The following is an 18779-nucleotide window of genomic DNA, read 5'->3' as shown; positions in this document are numbered from 1 at the left end:
GGATTTGGTATCAAGCTGATGTGGCCTCCTAAAATGTGTTTGGAAGTGTTCTTTGCTCTCTTTTTTGAATAGTTTCAGAAGTGTTGCTAGGACTTATTTATTTATTTTTAATATGGTAAAATTCACCTGTTGCGGGCTTTCTTTGTGAAAGGTTTGTGATTAGTGATTCAGTCTCTTTATTATTGGTCTGTTCAAGCTTTCTATTTCTTCTTGATTCAGTTTTATTGTTTTAATTTTTTAAATATTTATTTTGAGAAAGAGAAAGAGCATGAGAAGTGAAAGGGCAGAGAGGGTGGGGAGGGGGGAAGTGACAATCCAAAGCAGGCTCTGGGCTGTCAGTGCAGAGCCCAATGCAAGGCTCAATCTCATAAACCATGATATCATGACTTGAGCAGAACTCTAGAGTTGGAGACTTAACCAGCTTAGCCACCCAGGTACCCCTCTTCTTGATTCAGTTTTGGCAGGTTCTATGTTCCTAAGAAATTGCTCATTTCTTCTAGGATATCCAATTTGTTAGCATATAATTTTTTTTGTAATAGTTGTAATAGTTTGTTTGACTTTTTTCCCCCCTGTGGCATTCCTCTTCCTTTATTTTTTATTTTGTTTATTTGAGTCTTCTCTTTTGTTCTTGGTATAGTTAGGGGGTTGTAGATTTTGCTTATCTTTTCAAAAAATTAGTTTTTTCAAATTTTCCCATAATTTTTCTATTCTGTATATCATAAATTTCTGTTCGAATCTTTATCATTTCCGTTCTGCTAATTTTGGGCTTAGGTTGTTCTTATGCCCAACTTTGCTTTTTCTTTTCAACATATTACTGGAAGTTCTAGCCATAGCAACTAGGCAAGGAAAAAAAAGGCATCCAAAATGGAAAAGAAGTAAAATTTCTGTTTGCAGATGACAGATTCTTATATGTAGAAAACCCTAATAACTTCACACACACAAACTTTTAGAACTAATTAAAAAAATTCAGTAAAGTTTCAGGGTATAAAATCAACATAAAAATTAGTGCATTTCTAGTCACCCATAATGAACTATCTGAAAATAACATTAAGAAAAGCAATCCCAGGGGCACCTGGGTGGCTCAGTCGGTTAGGCGTCCGACTTCAGCTCAGATCATGATCTCGCGGTCCGTGAGTTCAAGCCCCGCATCAGGCTCTGTGCTGATGGCTCAGAGCCTGGAACTTGTTTCAGATTCTGTGTCTCTCTCTCTCTCTCTGACCCTCCCCCATTCATACTCTGTCTCTCTCTGTCTCAAAAATAAATAAACGTTAAAAAAAAAATTAAAAAAAAAAGCAATCCCATTTACAATAGCATGAAAAAAAAAGTACTTAAGAATAAACTTAGCCAAGGGGCGCCTGGGTGCCGCAGTCGGTTAAGCATCCGACTTCAGCCAGGTCATGATCTCGCGGTCCGGGAGTTCGAGCCCCACGTCAGGCTCTGGGCTGATGGCTCAGAGCCTGGAGCCTGTTTCTGATTCTGTGTCTCCCTCTCTCTCTGCCCCTCCCTCGTTCATGCTCTGTCTCTCTCTGTCCCAAAAATAAATAAACATTGAAAAAAAAATTAAAAAAAAAAAAGAATAAACTTAGCCAAGGAGGCAAAAGATCTGCACCTTGATAAATATAAAACACTGGAGAAATAAAGTAAAGCAGACAGAAATAAGTGGAAAACATCTTATGTTTGTGGATTGGAAGAAATAATATTGTTAAAATGTTGATACTATTTGATGTGATCCACAGGCTTTATGTAATCCTTATCAAAATTCCAATGACTTTTTTTTTTTTACAAAAATAGAAAACAATTCTAAAATACCTATAGGGGGAAAAAAAGATACTGAATAGCCAAAGTAATTTTGAGCAAGAAAAATAAAATGGGAGGTTATCACACTTCCCTATTTCCAAATACATTACAAAGCAGCAACAGTCAAAACAGTATGGTACTGGTATTAAAACAAACAGATCAACCAATGGAACAGAATGGAGAGCCCAGAAATAAACCCACACTTATATCGTCAACTGATCTTCATCAGGGGTGTGGAGAATACACAGTGGCTATGGTGACTCATCAGGTTGTGCAAACTAAATATGTACAGCTATCTTTTTTGTCAACCATTCCTAAATAAAATGGTTAAAAAAAAAGAGGAGGCATCCAAGGAAGCAGGAAAAATGAAACATGTTAATAAAAGTAACGTCATCAAAATTGAATGAGAAATGAGACATATGTTATAATTAGCAGGGGAGGTTATTAAAACAGGAATTATAATTGTATTTCAAAGGTTCAAAATTTAAATAGATGCATGAAATTTGCCTTTTTCATGTCAATATAATCAGCATGTAAAACTTCAAAAGCCAAATAAATACAGTCTTACATTGTATTTATTTAGATTCATACAATATTTAACATTTTGTATATTCTTTAATCCTTTCTTCATTTGCTATTTTCCATTCAGAGCCATTTTTTATCTCGAAGTCTCTCTTCAGTTATTTTTACAATGGCTGGTTAATGTGAAATTCAAATTTAATAGTATGAAAATTATTTCATTTTTTGAAATATTTTTTTAAAATAGAATTCTAGCATTCAGTACTTGAAGATATTATCCATTGTTTTCTGGCTTTCCATATTTCTATTGATAATTTGACCGTGGTTTTATCTTTGCTCCTTTAATGATGATATATTTTTTCTACTCTCGCTCATAATTTTTCCTCTGGGTTTTAAGGAGTTTTTTTTTTCCTCTGATACACCTAATTTTTATTTTATTTATTCAATATGCTGTTCTTAATATGAACCAAGTATCTATGTACACCATCCTTTCACAGTGTATTTAATCCACGTTTTTCTCAAAATAATTACCTCTGTCATAGTCTCCTCTCATTTGGGGACTCATTACATGGAGGGTTGCTGAACTTCTTTTTTTGTGTGTGTAACAATCTGTCATATGACTCATCTCTTCATACTTTCTATATAAGTTTTGTCTCTTTATGATCAGTCTGGATATTTTTTCTGACCCTTTCTCTTTTTTTCTTTTTAAATTTTTTAAATGTTTTTATTTATTTTTGAGAGAGAGAGAGAGGGAGTACTATTGAGGGATGGGCAGAGAGAAAGGGAGACACAGAACCCGAAGCAGGCTCCAGGCTCCAAGCTGCCAGCACAGAGCCCGACATGGGGCTCAAACTCACAAACTGCGAGATCATGACCCAAAGTTGGACACTCAGCTGACTGAGCCAGAAGCCTCTTTCAGACCCCTTTTCTTAGTCATTATTACTATCTGCTGCTGTCTTGCATACTATTAATCTGTTTATTTCTTAAATCTTATGATTTTCTTTTTCCTTTCTAAAATTTGTATTGAATAATGTAGACTCCAGATTTCAGGGAGTAATTTTCCCCCTTATTGAACATTCTGCTCAGAAATTAATAACAAAATATTTGAGAGATCATAGATGATAACTACCATATATTGATCACTTCTGGATCTATTCTGTTGTCTGCCCCATCTACCTCACAGGACTATTGTATGGATGAAATCAGAAAACTGATAGACATTTCTTTGAAAAGAATAAAGCCTAAAGTATATTGCAATTGTAAGAAATGGTTTTCTGTGTTTACCTGACATCAATTATTTGACAACATCTTGAATTTTGTCATCTGGTTCTATTTATCACACTGCTTATTTTCTTTTTACAGAATGATTGGAATTGCATATAAAAAATTTAAAAGTTCTTGATGGTATCTTTCTGCAGAGGGGAATTAACATTATTCCACAGGTAATTATAATAGGATCAGATTTCTTATATCTAAACAGTAATTGAATTGATTCATGTGAGAATTTAGTTTTGAAGAGGATTGAACTATTTAATTTTAATCTTAATGTATAGCCTTTCTGGGGTTTTAATTGAAATCAAGGATATTTGCCAAGAACACACCTCCGTGGATATTTTTTAAAGTCTCATGTTTGTTTCCTCGGTCAATGAGACTATAAAAAGCTCTTCAGAGTGACTAGCTCCCTAGCCACTATGTTCTGCTTGGGTTCAAGATTTCTTGTTTGTAAAGCTTAGGGATTAGTAAGTTCACTGGGAGAAATGTCTCACATTGTGAGGCTTAGTTCCCTACAGTTCCCTTTTCTCCTTAAATTTGATCCCTCATGTCTCTACTGTCTTGGTAAAGCTTCATTGTCAATTTTGTCTCCTCAAGCATGGGACACTTCTGTAGCATCTATGCTTTTACTTTCTCTTTGACCCTTGTGTCCTTGTTTCTAATTGTAAATATCTCGGATAAAAAACAGAAGCTGGACTTACCGAAGCGTATGCATAAACTTATTTGTATGATTGTCAAAAAAAGAAACAGCATCATTTTCTATCAGACTGAATCTATTAATGTGAATGTGCACACCAATTAGTTTTAGCCCAATGTGCTAGCTTCAGCCACTGGGACCTGATGATGGACATTATTTTAAAAGTGAGTAATTAGAAATTCCTTGTAATATCATAGATCAAAAATCCAAATATCAAGGAAATAGTAATGGTGGTGTAGAGTCATTATAAGTGGCCTGCCCATCCACCACCTAATCATGTCATCCCTGGAGGTCCCATAATAGCCTTCATTAAATTGTTGAGAAATTTACTGATGTAGTAATGGCCACAGTAATTGAAAAATGGTTCAAGTGTCATTATCTGAAAAATAGGAATGCTGGGAAAAGATATTAAAGATGAAGCTCTCCCCCTGCTTGTTAAGATGATGAGATGACAGAGACCAGAAAATGATATTTAGCTCACATAGATCAAGTGACTAAGGAGCCCATACCAAGTAGCTGGTAGTGTGATAATGAGAATGTTCTGACCACAGGAATATTTTATATTTGTTGAATTGAGTTTGCATTCTCTAAATCAAAGTAGATTTCTCTTCCATTAATGCCCTCCATGGTTAACAATAATATGAATATCTTCTTCAAGGTGATTTTTCTAACACAGATGTTTTACTTGTTCATTACACACCAGACCCTGGTCCAAGGTGAGATGAAAAAAAAAAAAAAAAAACAAAAACCTTCTAATCACTTGATTACAAATGTGTGTGATTCTTATCACAATGCACTCATACAGAGACAGAAACATCTGCAAATATAAATAGTACAAACCTCAGAAAAATATATAAGCAATCCTTATTAAGGATGATATGTTTTTCTAAATGCAACAAATATAAACATGACCTTTCATGCAGAATAGGTACAACTCAGCATAATGACACTATTGCAGTTCTTTCTCTAGCACAATACATGTGTGTGTGTGTACAATAGCCAGATTCAGTAGAGTATCTTTTCAGTGAAGAAAACTGTAAATTCTTAATAGTTAACATTATGACACCAAGACTTGGTAGAAGTTTGAAGTTCAAATTTGTCTTGATCACGGGTCAGGTAAAATTCTGTGTGATTTCTTTCCTCATTCATTCCTGCAAGTTTAAAAGCTAGAACCTAGATATTCTATTGCTTAGGTGGGACTCCCATCTTCAACATCCACTCCAAGAGCTATGGAAAGAGTCTACATTGTTTGTTATTTTAGTAGTAAATTTATGAGGAGGTGTCTCAAAAATGTGCAGGTTTTCAATTTGTCCTAGGTGATTCTGATGTTGAATATGCTTGGGAACAAGTGGACAAGGGAGACAGTGAAGAGTAAGAGTAGAAAATGCCCTAACACCACACCCTAAGGAACTTTGACATTCATTTCTAGTAGATTTTTGGCTCGGCAAGGGATATAGTTTAGCTTAAACTAGTAAAGTATCAGAAATAAATGTGTGCTGGGGCACCTGGATGGCTCAGTCGGTTAAGCATCTGGCTCTTGATTTTGGCTGAGGTCATGATCTCACAGTTCATCAGATTGAGCCCTACATCTGGCTCTGCACTGACAGCATGGAGCCTGCTTGGGATTCTCTCTCTCTCTCTCTCTCTCTCTCTCTCTCTCTCTCTCTCCCTCTACCCCACTCACACTCTCTCTCTCTCTCTCTCTCGCTCTCTCTCTCTCTCTCGCTCTCGCTCTCTCTCTCAAAACAAATAAACGTTTAAAAAAATACTATGTTCTATACTGTGAGGAATTGACTTCAAAGAGCATTTCAAGAATGGTTGGTCAAATATTTGGAATGTTCTAAAGAAGATAAAAAATGGAAAATGAAAAATTCCATTTCAATTTAACCACTTATTAAGCAAGGTCATTTTCAGTGAAGTGTAGGAAAAAAGGGAAAAAAATAGAGTAATTTCAAAAAAGAGTGGGGTATAAGGAAGAAAAAACGTTAGGTATTCGTTAAATAATTGTTGAAGAGAAATTAAAATTACATGCAAAGATGTATCTTTCAAAACCTAATCTCCTAGACTAAAATTATCCTATTTTAAAAAAACGTTCTCCCTACTCAAAATTGTTTGTATCATTTGCCTAAAATTATTCACACAAGTCAATAATTTAATCTGTTAAGATAAGAAAATTGTAATTCTATTATAAGCATAACAGTTGTGGATTTAGCCGAGAGATAATAGCAAATGTCTATTATAAAGGGTCTATTATAATTGACTTTAAATAGTTGAAATTCTGGGGCACCTGGGTGGCTCAGTTGGGTAAGGGTCAGATTCTTTATTTTGGCTCAGGCCATGGTCTCAGGGTTGGTGAGACGGAGCTCACCAGGCTCTGTATTGATGTGATGGAGCTGCCCCTCTCCCACTCATGAGCACATGCGCTTGCATTCTCTCTCTCTCTCTCTCTCTCTCTCTCTCTCTCTCTCTCTCTCTCTCCCCCTTTCTCTCTCTCAATAAACAAACTTAAAAAAATTAGTATTATGTTTTATATAGCTAAAATGTTTCATGGAATATCTATCAATGTTCTTTTCCTAACAACCATAATATTAAAGCAAAGAGAAAAATACATTATAGTGTTCTAAAAGCAAGCCAAGGAACTGCGAAGCGGAGTGATGAAGAGTATGAATATGATAAAAGTAAATAACAAAGACTTGAAAAAAAGCAGCCAAAATATGCTCAATGTGTAACAAATATTGTGTCAACTGTTTCTTAAAAATGTAACTCTGAAGCAACTTTGATGTCAAGAAAGTTGATAATGAGGATATTCTAAGTAAAAATTTAGTCGGCTAAATACAGGTTTTAATGGAAACAAAGCATATATATATATATATTTTTAAATACTACCATTTGATATACATATTCATCAGAGCTAATTCATCCAGCTCCAATCACATCTTATTTTAAGTTCAGAAGCACTGGCAGTTTTTGCCTTTATTATGAGAAAATGACAATCACATTAGAAAGCCTTGTCATTCTCCCAGTAATGAGTTTAATATGACATTTGGGAAAGTACTTTGCTGTGACTAGAATAGCAATGTTGATTTTACATTTTAAAAGATGCTTCAAAACACATACAGTGAAAACAGTTTCATACAGGGTTTTATTTTTCCACCCATTTCAATTTGAATGTGAGTTAAGTTCAAAATTACAGTAATTGTGAACTGTTTTCATGTTACGATAAAGTTTCAAATTGTGGGCTAAGTCTTATTCTAGAAGCGGAATCTCATCAATAGAAAATGATTTTCAAAACTGCTATTATTGATTTTTAGTCTGAGAAATTTCCTTTATATGCAGGGCAAATTCTGATGATTGCACATTAAATCAGAAGTATTAAAATGAACACAATTGCTATCCTTCAGTCACAGTGAAGTAACGAATTTTTGTTAGTCCAACCTTTTTAAGCTATTATATCTGGTTTTAGAATTAAAACTTGTATGGATCCATATTTAAGGGTATTTGGAAGAAAATGAGAGATGACTATTCTAATACAGTTTATTTCTAATCAATAATATTCATTTGTATTTTGCACCCTGCAGTTCTTGAAACTGTCATTTCATAAAATAAAAATGACACTAAGTATTGTTAAAGCAAAAATTGCACCAGATACAGTAAATGGGTAACGGAGATTTTATTGGAGGCTCTTTCAACAGCGAAGAGAGAACATAAGTCTAACTGTTTTTAAAAAGAGGGGCCAAGGGAGTTTTAAGAGCAGAGTTGGGGGAATCCTAGGCCATCTGTGTTTGCTCTTTGGACTTACCCATAGGAAATGTAAACTTTCTCCTCTCTTCATGACAGGAGGTAGCTTTAGGACTCTGAATAAGATGCTCACTAAGGCTAGGCTCCAATTCCCCACACTAGGAGATGGGGTAGCTAGCTATGAAAGTCAGTCCTGGGTTATAAAGCTGCTCAAAGACTTTGGAAAAAGATTTACATCTCAAAGATGCAGGGGAAGAATTTGCAATTAGAAGTGATTTAAAAGCAAATGCTCCAAGAAAGGAGAGTGGAGGCACCTCTTTGGTTAAGCTATTTGGATTCTGTGAAGGCCAGAATAGGAGGGAGGTCATGTGCCTAGAGGAAGGAAGAGATCTGCCTCAAGTTTACTTAAACTTAAGGAAATATTCAGGCTATGTTGGCCAGTGTTTTTTTTTTTTAATTTGTTTCTGAGGTTATTTTTAAAAAGCAGTTTCAGGTTCACAGCAAATTGAGAGGAAGACTGAGTTCTCCCATAAACTGCTGCCCACTGTCACATTCATAGCCACCCTCATCTATCAACACTGATAGATGTTACATTTGTCAAAATTGATAAACCTACATTGACACATCACAATCACCTAAGTCCATAGTTTACATTAGTGTTCACTTTTGATGTACATTCCGTGGATTTGGATAAATGTATAGTGACATATATCCATCATTATGATACCCTACAGAATGACTTCACAGCCACAAAAATTCTCTGTTGTTCATCTGTGTTTATATTTTAAAGAAAAAATAAGTTCAAATGTCTTGGGTTACTATTTTCTTCAGGGTATTGTAATATGTGATTTCTCTTTTCCCTTAATTACCCATTATGTTTAGTGTTAGGGTCAGTCGTAAGGCAGGGTAAAGATAGGAGTCAGAGGCTAAAAAATTTTAGCAGTCAAAGGCTTTATTTGGGAACTAAGGTCTCGGGCAAGGTTCCATGACTCAGGGAGAGAGAGAGAGAGGAGTCAGGGAAGTCGCATCCAGGTGTGGTGGGGTGGGGTTTTTAAGCTGCAGCGGTTCCCGGTTTAGGTCCGGCTGGGCCTTTTTCCCGTCTGGTCGGTCGTGCTGTCGCTGGGTGATTGGTTGACCTCCAATTCGTTCTGGCAGCTACTAGGGGCTTTTCCTTGGGTTGTGCTGGCAAGATGGCTGTCCCCTCTACTGTGGTTCTAAGAACATCCTAACAATTGGATCTTGAAGTTTGGTATTTTTATTAGGATATGGCTTTTTTGTTTATCAATTTACATCATTTTTCCATAAGGTATTACGTTACCTTTCTTTTTTTCTTAAACATCATTTATTTTTGAGACAGAGACAGAGCATGAACGGGCAAGGGGCAGAGAGAGAGGGAGACACAGAATCTGAAGCAGGCTCCAAGCTTGGAGCTGCCAGCACAGAGCCCCATGTGGGGCTGGAACCCATTGACCACGAGATGATGACTTGGGCCGAAGTCAGACATTCAACCAACTGAGCCACTCAGGTGCCTTTTAAGTTACCTTTCAATATAGATGTTCAGATTTCCTTTTTATACATAAATATTTATTTTCATATGAAGAATTTTACTTGTTCTGTTTTCTTCTCCTTTACATACCTATATTGCATCCTATTTGTTCTTTATCCATTTTCACCAGTGCTTTTCTATTGCTATTTGTGTCTGCTATTTCCATTTATTTTCACGTTATTTAGATGCCTTTCGCTTATACTATTTCTCTATTCAGATGTTTGTGCATTTTAGTGTATGTAATACACAGTTTATGAGTATCTTTTTCTTATATTATTTTGTTAATAGTTAACTCACATTTTATTTCCTCCTGTTAATTTATTATTTACTTTATTAGATGTATATTTTTTAATATCAAAGTCTAATTGCTTTGAGGTCTTAAAGAAATATATCTGAAATTCTATGTGTATTCCTAGATTAGTTATTTTCTGTGGTTTATTTTACATATGCTTTTTTATAAAATCCTCTTTTATCCATATTTTGGTAAATCTACTCATAAATCCTTAGTTGGTTCTTTGGTCACTTTTCATTTCTGAATAGGTAGATCCAACAGCTATATATTGAGAAACAGTGTGGAAAGAAATAAAAGGAAAATCTAAGTGTGTTGATGGAAAATTTTGAATATATTACAAAACATATTTTCACACACAAAAAACTATGCCCCCTCTGATTTGAAAACATGCTTCCCCTGAGTTATTTTTAAAATATCTTTCATTTGAAAAATAGTTGGCTCAGGAAGCACCATAAAATATAAGATGAAAAAAAATATATAGCATTTATTAAGAAAGTAGATCTTGGGGCACCTGGGTGGCGCAGTGGGTTAAGCGTCCGACTTCAGCCAGGTCACGATCTCGCGGTCCATGAGTTCGAGCCCCGCGTCAGGCTCTGGGCTGATGGCTCAGAGCCTGGAGCCTGTTTCTGATTCTGTGTCTCCCTCTCTCTCTGCCCCTCCCCCGTTCATGCTCTGTCTCTCTCTGTCCCAAAAATAAATAAACATTGAAAAAAAAAATTAAAAAAAAAAAGTAGATCTTAAAATTTATTATCACAAGAAAAAAATGTACAAGTATGACAGATGTTAACTAGGCTATTGTGGTCATCATTTCACAATATATATAAATATTGAATCATTATGTTGTACACCTAAAACTAATATAAAGTTATATGCCTGCATTAAAAAAAAGAAGAAGAAAAAAGAAAACATGTATTGGGTTACAAAATAGTAAAAATATAATTCCCAGTGGTTTACTGTGACAGTGGATATTTCACACTCAGGTAAAGTGCACTGTGAAACATGAAGATACTATGACTAAGTCTCCTTGTAATGATTCAGTGATGCAGGCTGTTTATTACCAGTTAAAACAACATTATTTTTCTGTTACTGTTTTATTACATTTCATCTTTTACCCAAAACACTACATTGTAAAATAAAAATACAATAATTCTCTTCCAAATTTCTCAAGTAAAAGCATATTGTAAATATCTATTACCATTAATATTTACTACATTGTAAGAAAAACAGCACAATTAAAATGCAAAGGTCATATGCTCAGTACCTATAAGAAAGAGTTCCTCCTTTTAATTGAAGTCATTAAGCTTTGTGAGAACCCCACTTTATTGTTTTATAATATTAACTCCATTACAAACTGGCACATTTCCAAACACCTGTTTTTGGAGACTCTGACTAGATGTCTGGCACTAGGAAACCTTTACCATTACTCTCATGATATACTATGGTAGTGGAGATTAAAGCATGAGTGAATGTTGGGTAGATGAAAAAGGATGAGGAAATTATTAAGGAAACTTCTATATATAAAGCTATTCCTGTTTAAAACCTGTTCAGAATACATAGATATGTTTACATATTTAATCATGTTATTTGATCATCTGTTAGCATTTGTGTGAATACTCAATATATCAGATAAATCTAAAACATATGAATTGCATTATTTTTGTATTGGTCCACTGATCAAAACTATGTAACTGTAATTGCCCCAAGGCAATACAACCCAAGCACAAACTGTATTTTTTTGTCCATAATAGAGTGAAACTACATTCATAGAGAAATGATTGGAATTGCAGGGGTTTTTTCTTCAAATAGATGATTTTAATGTTAATTTGGTCGCATTTACTGTAATAATCACACATGTTCATTCAAAAAATTAAAAATAACTAGGACTTAACACTAATAAGCCCTATGATTAATACTGTAGTTCATAGAAGCACAGATAGAGAATATGAGGAAAAATATAAAATACTGATTTATGTGTGTTATCTCTTTCATTGCTCTTGGCTACTACTTATATAAGACTTTATTTTCTATGTCAGTGGCATTATGTGTTCTATAGTATTCAATTAGATGGAATGTGAGACTTATTTTTAACTTTTGAAAATGGGTGCATGAGTGACGCCAACAAAGGAAGGTTTTATATACTTAACACACTTTATGACAAGTCTAGCAATCTTGCAAAAAGGGTAAAATTTTCATTTCTAATTTTCTGGATATTGCTGTGGTTTATATAATGAATAGAATAAGATAATACAAATATATCAACTAGTAATGGAAATGAAGAGTTTAATAAATTATATGCTACATTAAACAAAATAGGGAAGATTTTAGTAAAGATATATGAAAGTTAAAACTATAAACATAAGGTATGCCTAGGTGGCTCAGTTGCTTTAATATCCAACTCGATTTTGGTTCAGGTCACCATCTCATGGTTTATGGGTCTGAACTCTGATAAGGCTTTGTGTTGACAGAACAGAGCTTGCTCAGAATTCTCTCTCTCCTCTTCCTCTGCTCCCCCTTTCTCTCAAATAAATGAAAATATTAAAAAAATATGTAAACATAAAAGCATGATAGTTGAGGAAAAAATACTTGTTTTCTCAATTTTGTACATATCCAGTAAACCCTGCATCATCATGTGCATCACACAGGCAGTGGTTTTCTCAATTAACATATATTTCAAAAATGTGTGAAGCAATATTAAATGTGGTTTAAGAGGACATTCAAATGTAGTTAAAGTATTAAATAAATAAGGTTCATAAACACCAAATTTAGAATTCTTTCCTCTTGGAAAAGTTTTAGGGAATATGTTGAGGGGCTCCTGGCTGGCCCAGTTGGTTGAACGTTGCACTCTTGGTTTCAGCTCAGGTCACGATCCCATGATGGTGGGATTGAGCCCCTCATTCATCTCTGTGCTAAGCATGAAGCCTACTTAGAATTCGCTCCCTTCCTCTCCCTCTATGCCCCTCTCTACTACTCAAACACACTCTCTCTAAAACAAAAATTTAAAATTTAAAATAAGTAATAAAATTAAAATTAAAAAAAATAAAAGGAAATGTTATTTATTTTTTTATGTTTTAAGCTTAGTTATTTATTTTGAGTGAGAGAGAGAGACAGCGTGACTTGGGAAGGGGCTGAGAGAGAGAAAAAGGCAGAATCCCAAGCAGGTTCTGCACTGCCAGCACAGAACCCAATGTGGGACTTGAACTCAGGAAACCAGCTTATGACCTAAGCTGAAACCAAGAGTTGGACACCTAACTGACTGAGCCGCCCAGGCACTCCAGGAAATATGTTGGCAAATGGGATATTGGGGCTTCAGTTTTTCCATAATGTTTGCTTCTTAATGAAAAAGATCTGAAATAATTAGTATTTCATAGAATTGATGGATTGATACCCAATTTTTCTTTATATTTTTATTTCATGTTTTGCTTGATAGGCAGTAGTAAATTTTTTTTAAATGACACGCATTAACAATCAAGTCTGTTTACTGTTGTTTATTTTTTTAATGCTTATTTATTTTTGAAAGAGAGACAGAGCACAAGTCGGGGAGGGGCAGAGAGTGAGGGACACATCGAATCCAAAGCAGGCTCCAGGCTCTGAGATGTCAGCACAGAGCTCGATGTGGGGCTTGAACTCACAAACTGTGTGATCATGACCTGAGCTGAAGTCCGATGCTTAACTGACTGAGCCACCCAGGTGCTACTGTTTACTGTTGTTTAAAATTCAAATTTGTATGACAAACCATAGAGCAGATATTTGTTTCCTTCATAATACTGATATGACTTTTCTTACCTTGGAAAAGTAGAAACAAAGACGAGAATACCACATCATGCTAAGTAAGTTTTAAATACAAATATACCAAGAATTAAACAGTATTCTTTACTGTTTTAACTAAATTAAATCTATTTTCCTAAATAAAGGTAGAGCATTTCATGTAATTAAATCCCTAAAACTGACTTTTTTAAAGTTTATTTATTTGTTTTTGAAAGAGAGTGAGTGGGGGGAAACCGTGTAAGTAAGAACACAAAAGCGTGTTTAACTTTGAGTTATTTACGACATTAATGAGGTTAATCATGTGATTTTTCTCTCTCGGCCTTATCAGTATGGTAGTCATATTCATTAACTTCCTAATATTGAATCATCTTTAAGTTTCTAGAATTAATGACACTTGGTGAAGATGCATAATTTTATATGCTTTTACTCTGTTAACTAATATATATCTAGGATATATGGCTATTTAAGTTAGTTTAGGTTATAATTTTATGTTCAAAGATTATAACCATTAAATTTCAATATTATACGTGCCGCATAAAAAAGAATTTGGAGTATTTTAAGTGTCATTATGCCTCTGGTGTTTGAAATTGTGTTGCACCTGTGGCCTTTTTCTGGAATAGGAGTTTAGGAGTAATTATTATCTATATACAAGAACTATAAAGATATGACCCATATGGGGAGAAAAGCAAATCAGTCAAATCTGGCCTAGAAATGACCTAGATGATAGGATTAGTAAGCAAGAATATTACAATGATTATTAAAAGTATATTTCAATTATTATTAAAGTATGCATTTCATATCAAGAAGATACAGGAAATATTGAGAATGTTAGAAGGAACGTGGAGTAGTAAAGAAGTCCCGTATGAAAACTCTGCACATAAAAACTACAATATCTAGTATATCAGAAGGGAGGTTAGTGGGGGGACGGGTGAAATAGGTGAAGGGAATTACGAGTACACTTATGATGAGCACTGAGTAATTATCTATAGAATTATTAAATCACTATATTATATACCTGAAAGTAATAGAACATTGTATGTTTATACTGGAATTAAAATGAAAATTTAATTATAAGTAAATAAATATCCCCTAAAAAAACTACAATATCTAAAATTAAAACACACACACACACACATACACACACACACACACAAACCAATTGTAATATGTAAACTCTACTTACATTCTTGTGAAAAGAAAGATGACTTTAGGAGACGTTCTGAAAAGAACTGGTGAAATTTTAGTGTGGACTGGATACTAGAAAATTTCATCAAGCTATTGTCAATTTTTTTTCAAATTATGTTATTTTAATTTATGTAAGAAATCTCATTTTTAAGAGATATATACTGAAGTCTTAAAAATATACTACATGGGATTAACAACAGATTATACATTATAGGAGAAAAATAATTTTAAAACATGGAAATAGAAACTAAAATGAAATAGGAAGAAAAATAAATAAACATAGCATCAGTGAGTTGAGCCACAAAATAAAGCAATCTCATGTAGGCCAAATTAAATTGGAGTTTCTTAAGAAGAAGAAAGAAATGGGGGTAAAAATGATATTTAAATAAATATGTCTTAAAAAATAAAAATTTTATGAAATGATAAACTTACAAATAAGCTAAAAACAACAAAAAATAAGAAACATAAAGAAAACTACACTAAGTCACAATGTAATCAAATAGCCTAAAACCAATGGCACAGAGAAACTCTTAAAGGGAGTCACACACACACATACACACACTTAACATATACTAGCCATCCTCCAATGGTGCAGGGAGCCTGTCTTGAAGAAGGCAACACCACTCATGAACCCCTAGGCAGTGCTGACTGTTCTAGTCAAGAAGACCAGACCCAGGCAGAGGAGTGTCCTCATCACTACCAACAGCCACCATGCCCAGAGTACACACAGAAGAATCATCTTCAAAAGAGAATTCTTACCCTTCCAAACCGGTGGTGGGGATTATTTACCCTCTTCTACAAAGATCAGGGATATCATTGATAGTACTGACAAATTTGTGGCCAGAAACAGACCTGAATTTGAAGCTTAGAATATAACAGAATTAGATAGCCCTCAGTACAACTTCCTAAACCCCAGTGACCCTTACAATGCCTACCACCATCACTAGGTCAGTGAATGCAAGGAGGGGAAGGCTCAGGAGCCCTCAGCTTCCATCCTCAAGGTTATCAGGCAGCATTAGAAGCAAGCCACCCAACAGCAGCTGCCCTAGAATGCTCAACCCTAGGTAATTCAGGAGACCATCATGCCCAAAGAGCATGTTTGACTTCATCATAGCATACCCCTCCATCTCATAATCAACCTGCATCTCAGCCTTCAACCTGGATGTGATGAAGCTGATGGCTCACCCTGTGGCAAGGAATGGGCACTTGTTTCTGACGCAGCTGATACAGAAAGAATAGCACAGCTACCAGTTTGACACTACTTCACCATGCTGGTGGAACATTATTCCAAGGTCTTAATTCCACCCAAAGGCTTATTTGCAAAGCTCAAAAAAGAAGGGCACCTGGGTGACTCAGTTGGTTGAGTGTCCAACTCTTGATTTCAGCTCAGGTCATGATCCTAAGGTCTTGGCATCTTCTCTTTCTGTGTGTCTCCCTCTGCCCCTCTTCCCTGCTCACACACACACACACACACACACACACACACACACACACACTCTCTCTCTCTCTCTCTCTCTCTCTCTTTCTCTCTCTCCCTAAAATAAAATAAAATAAAATAATCTCAAAAAGAGAAGATTTGGACCAGGTATGTTACTGAATGGAGCAAGCCAAGTTCCAAGATGAGAAAAAGAAGAGGAGAAGGCGCGAATGTACATTTGCAAATCATCAGATCAGTCTGGTGGAATTGGCAGAAACAATGGACTTGAACTTTTCTCCCTTCACCACCTTGAAGAATCTGGGAGCCCAAAATCTCATTCAGGAGCACTGGGAAAAGTTTGGGGAGGGTGGGGTGGTCAAGATAGGGGCAGAGTCTGATGAGAAGGTTAAGAAACACTACAAGGTACAGTAGTGTCCATCCCAGCTAGATCAGGACGCCCAAGTGCAAGACAAGAATGAGGGTTCAGATGATGAAGAAGGGCAGAAAGTGTCCAAACTTCAGAGATCTATGCTTCCACCTCTGCCCTTGACTGCAGACCAAGTCATTGTATACAGGGACTGTGATCCCAAGGCTCTCAAGCCCTGCTCAAGATAAATATTTTGTGTTCCCTATCTTGGTAGAAAAGATTTTGGCCAAAAGACATATAGGAAAATGTCATCAGGCTCAGAGGACAGCAGCATGGGACCAAAGAACACACAGACACATTATATACAGAGTTACAAAGATAAATCTTATTCTTACTGAAACTTCTCTTTGAAACAGTGTAAGTCAGAACACAGAGGAGAAACTTCTTAAAGTACTGAAAGGATAAACAAACAAACCTGACAACTTAAGAGATCTACTCCTGTAAAAATATCTTTCAAAAATGAAGGAAAAATAAGGACTTTTTTAAGACATAACAAACTGAGAGAAATAAAAACCTGCTGACTATACGGAAAAAATATTAACTGAAAACCCTCAAACAGAAGGAAAATCATACCAACAAGAATGAAAACCACTGAAAAGAATAATGTGGGGAAATATAAAATACATTTTAAATCATAAATTTCTATACAATATAATGAACTGATTAAACCAAACAATAAAACAGCACATTGTGGGATTTATAATACATATAGAAGTAAAATGTCATAATGGGAACATCAAGACCAAGAAAGGACACGTGGTAGTATGTTGCTGGGAGATTCTTATAATTTTATGGGACATAGTATATATTCCTTGAAAATAGAATATGATAAAAACACAGTACTATAATGTAACCCTTATATAACCACTAAAATAACATAAAGTAATAGTCAAGAGGCAAAAAAAGGAGACAAAATCACAAAAAGTTATTCCAAAGAAGTAAAAAAAAACAAAAAACAAAACCCAAGATTAGACAAAAAGCAGATGTCCAAATCATAGATTTAATCTCAAACATCAAAATTATGCAAAATATAAATTATCTGAACACACCAGTTAAAAGTAAAAGATAGTAATGATAATTTCTTATAAAATTTATTTATTTTGAGAGAAAGAGATGAGTGTTCATGAGAGAGATTAGGGTAGGGACAGAGGGTGAGGGAGAGAGAATTGAAGCAGGCTCTGTACTGCCAGAGCAGAGCCTGAGACAGACTAGTCTCATGAACCATGAGATTATGACCTGAGCCAAAATCAAGAGTCCGACACTTAACCAACTGAGTGACCCTGGTGCCCCAGTAGTGATAATTTTACAAGTATGTTCATTACTCTAATTTCAGTGAGGAAAAAATAAAAATTACATTTCCAAAAGAACACTTTTAGTAGGCAAGAATATAGCCTTTGAAATCTCTGCTGTACATTGTTTGTTTGTTTGTTTGTTTGTTTGTTTCAAAGATGGTAGCCGTATTTTGACAAGATGATTTGAGTGGTCAGAGTGACCAAAGGCAGGGCAAAAATGAAGGGGAACTCTGTGGGGAATGGAATCAAATGAAAAAACAAAACACCAAAGCACTTGGAACGTGACTGCCACATAAGGGGAAATAATTGTTGAAGAAAATGTGTTTCTTCTCAAAACATCAATTGACAAAGATGAGAGAAAAATGCATTTGCACTTGTTGGATATGCTTCTCATAACTATTTTAATGTTGGCAAAATAAGCTCAATAATGTCTGTTGTGATTTTTTATTTTTATTATTTACAATTTACTTGCCTCTTTGAGGTGTAGTTTTATTTAATGAGGTAAGAAGATAATCAACATACACAAATGCTGTAATGGTTTTAAACTAGAATTTTCAGGGGCACCTGGGTGGCTCAGTGGGTTAAGTGTCTGACTTTGGTTCGGGTCATGATCTCATGGTTCTTGAGTTTGAGCTCCACCTCAGGTTCTTGTGCTGACAGCTCAGAGCCTGGAGCCTGCTTTGGATTCTGTGTCTTCCTCTCGCTCTCTGCCCCTCACTGGCTCCACTCTGTCTTTCTCTCTCTCTCAAAGGTAAATAAACATTAAAAGAAATTTTAAAAATAAATAAACTAGGGGCGCCTGGGTGGCGCAGTCGGCTAAGCGTCCGACTTC

At 35.2% G+C, this 18779-nt stretch overlaps 1 pseudogene; it reads left to right on the top strand.

Annotated features, from left to right (window-relative positions):
- Positions 1–5344: 5344 nt before the first annotated feature.
- LOC125155070 (splicing factor 3A subunit 1-like) lies at positions 5345–16843 on the top strand (annotated as a pseudogene).
- The last annotated feature ends 1936 nt before the right edge of the window (positions 16844–18779 follow it).

This window comes from Prionailurus viverrinus, chromosome F1 (assembly GCF_022837055.1).
Source record: "Prionailurus viverrinus isolate Anna chromosome F1, UM_Priviv_1.0, whole genome shotgun sequence".
Taxonomy (NCBI): domain Eukaryota; kingdom Metazoa; phylum Chordata; class Mammalia; order Carnivora; family Felidae; genus Prionailurus; species Prionailurus viverrinus.
This window is presented reverse-complemented; position numbering and strand designations above follow the sequence as displayed.